The following is a 3,664-nucleotide window of genomic DNA, read 5'->3' on the forward strand; positions in this document are numbered from 1 at the left end:
CCAGTGTGGTTCTAGAACGAGGCAGGAGATGTTTCTTACCCGGGATGCATAATTGCCATAAACTTTACATTGGAGGGAGGGCACCTGTTTCTGAGGTGCACTACTTAACTGAACTCAAAAAAATAAGTTTGTTGTTTTCATTTCCTATTTCATATTCTTCTCTGTTAATTTTTCCCCTCATTTTTCTGCTCAGCTGATACTCTTTTCTGCTGTGCTATAACAATGGCATCTAAACCTCTTCCTCTCCCACATCAGCCCTTCTGGCCCCTGTAGCTTCTGTTCGGTAGTTTGGAATTTTACTAATACAATCACTGACATCAGAATTTGGCAAAATTTTGCTTTATATTCATGAAGTAGGTAGACCACTATTCTTGTTTTCATGCTGGATCCTATAGTTTTGAATATGAATATTTATTGGCAATTACAAATTGGCTTCTGTGTCCTTTATAACTGGAATGATCTTTTTTGATTTTTATTTGTATGCTTAAGAATTTCACAGTGTTACCTCATTAACTTCTTTCTTAGGATGGACTCAGCCCGTATTAGACAGATTATATTCTCAGTGACTTGAATGTAACTGGATGTTGGTCATTTTTTTCTAGAGAAACCCCACAGACCATGGCAGATTTGCAGTTAAAATTTTTTTAATATTTTGCATCAGAAGTTATTTTGTATATTCACAGAATGACCGCAGGCATGTTCATAGGCCTGAGCTGTCCCTGGAGTGTTTTCCAAGCTGTCACTGTAAGTTCTATGGATAGCAGGATAGCAGACATTAAAATGAAAGCTCCAGCCCTAACTGGTTTGGCTCAGTGGATAGAGCGTCTGCCTGCGGACTCGAGGGTCCCAGGTTCGATTCCGGTCAAGGGCATGTACCTTGGCTGCAGGCACATCCCCAGTGGGGAGTGTGCAGGAGGCAGCTGATAGGTGTTTCTAACTCTCTATCCTTCTCCCTTTCTCTCTGTAAAAATCAATTTTAAAAAATCAATAAAATATATTTAAAAATTAAAAAATGAAATGAAAGCTCCACATTTACTCTCCATTGTCTTGTGCTGAATTTGTACAAGGTGGTAAACATCAGTTCCTATGCATGTGCCACCAAAAAGGACTGACAAAATCATTACAGAAACAAGATGGTCAATATTCTAATACTTTACTTTCTGACATACCCATGGAGCATTCGTATGTATATGTATGTGCTGATATTTTGTGGACTGGCTCATCTGGACCAGGGGCTTTATGAATTTGTTCTGTACAAGGACATACTATGAAACCCTCATCATTCAAAGAACATAATTCCATCTAGACAATAGTTCCATTTTCTGGTATTGTAGTGAGGAATATTGAGGAGGTGTATCGATGGGAAATATATATAAGATGTTTTTTCTCTCTCAATGGTCATTACGAAAGAAGATGAAGCAGACATTGTTTCTAGGTTTAGAGGACCTTCTGTTTACATTTTGTCCAGATTGCATTTTCTTCTGATTTGGGATAAAAAGCTCTAAAACCAGAGGTTTCAACATTTTTTATCTCATGGCACACATGGAGTAATTACTGAAATTCTGAGATTATATATTTGCCAATCTTCCAAAAAAAAAGTCTGATTTTGATTCATGTACACCACACAGCTATTACTGTGCTGGCCTTTGTCACATTTTATTCGACAATCAATGAATAATGTAGTCCATGCTATTGAGTAAACAGCCAGGTGTTGCTTGATCTAAAAAAGTTTGCAGCGCACCGGTTTGCCTGTGTGACACTCCGGTTGATAATCTCTGCTATAAACATATCCAACCCGTCTTGTCTCATCACTCATTTAAGACTACTTTTTCCGTATTGACTCTTTTGTCTGCCAAATGTATCCACTGGTATCTATGGGAAGCTAAAGTCCGCTGCTATGACGGTATTTATATGGGGTGTGTTTTCTGGCTTCGGATGGCAATACTAACGGGTGATATTTTATTGGCCTAAAGCAATTAAATACTTACATAGGTTAAACATAATCCTCTAGCCTGACTATTCTAAATTACAGGTTTCTAAACAGGTCATACCTTTAAATAAAGACTTCTCTAACACCTAAATGAATACCTATATTCATGAAAATACTGGGAAATAAAAATTTTAAAATACTGATGGGACTAAATACTGATAATAGTTATCATTTTTATAACTTTTACATATTGTTGATTTTAAAATTGTCTTGTTTACCAAATATTAGGAAAAGTTACAGGAGAGAGTCTGGGTTCGGAGGGAGGAGTCAACGGGCGTTAGGCTGCCGTCAGTGTGTCAGCCGGCGGCATGTGGTGTGGGCACCATGCCCGGCGGCCCGCTTTGCGATCTCTACCTCGAGGTTTGAGAGCTTTTGACCTTTCCTGCTCGCTTTGTCCCTCACGTTCTCCCCGGGGGATGTGACACACCGTGAGCCCGAGTTGGAGAGTTAGAACCCGGGAAATCCTGTGGGAACGCCCCGGCGCGGGCGGTTCTGCGCCTTGTCGCGTCACCGCGCAGTTTTGTGACCCGCTCCCAGTCAGGTGCCTCCGATGTGACGCCTGCACTCGCGAGGGGCTGCAGCTGAGAATAGTCAGCTGGGTGGTTGGTATTTTTGCTCCGATGAAGTCAACGGTTGTCACCGTTTCACGCAGTTGCAGCCGTTTCCCGCAGTTGGAACCGTTTTCATCCACTTGCAACAGCTCGCGGTGGAAATGGAAGCTGGCAGGAGCGTTGGGAATTGAACAGCGTCAGGTTAATGTTGAAGGCTTGATCTCATCATCGTTTGGGGATAATATAATCATACCTATTTTATAATGAAAAAAAGAAAAAGAAAAGTAACAGCGTACATTCTACATTAATATCAATGTCCCATTAACTAGATTATAGGGACTACTTAAGTAAAAATATTCATTTAAAATGCATTCCTAGAACAGAACGATTTCAAAGACCACAACTTCCAACTAAAAAAGTTTATCCCTTGAAAAAAAATTAAAATGTGTTTCCCAAACTATTGGGTGGAATCTTATTTCATCGGGTGCCTAACCATGAATGGATACCTGGGTCTGTCTCTGACACCCCTATCCACCTGCTTCCCTAACTCAACGTGCCTCCCCCTTCAGTTGGGGAGACAGGGAGGGGCTGAGAGACCAGGCTGCCCTTCCCCGCCCACCTCCTCACTGAGGGTTTAAGGATCCAGGCAAATCGCAGGCAGAAAGTTTCTGGTTTCAAACCCAATCTGCCCGCCTTTTCAGTTCCCTGTAACTTCACTGTAAGAATGTGCTCCCGTCTTGTGAAGATCCTGGGAAAGACCCCTCCCTGGGACACCTGCAGCTGAAGGGCAGACCAGCCAGTAGCTCTAAGCACAGCCTCTGGGAGCTGGGAAACTTCTGTGTGAATTCCAGGTTCCTCCTCCCTCTTTATGCTTTTGCCACAGCTGCCATTTACTCGCTAGCACCCTAATAAAGGAACAGCCCCTCTATGTGGGGTGCCTTGTGCCATCAGAGGGCACCGGGCCCTTTCCTCCCTTTAAAGAGGTAAAATAAACGCCCTCCCTCTGCTCCCGTCTCTTCTCTCCCTTGTGAATCCTTTCGCAGCCGCGTCACCAGCCAAAACCCTGACAATGACGTGGGAAACTCCCCCAGGAAGGGCTGTCCCTGTGGGAGGAGGTGCGTGC

This window comes from Myotis davidii, unplaced genomic scaffold (assembly GCF_000327345.1).
Source record: "Myotis davidii unplaced genomic scaffold, ASM32734v1 scaffold2656, whole genome shotgun sequence".
NCBI lineage: Eukaryota > Metazoa > Chordata > Mammalia > Chiroptera > Vespertilionidae > Myotis > Myotis davidii.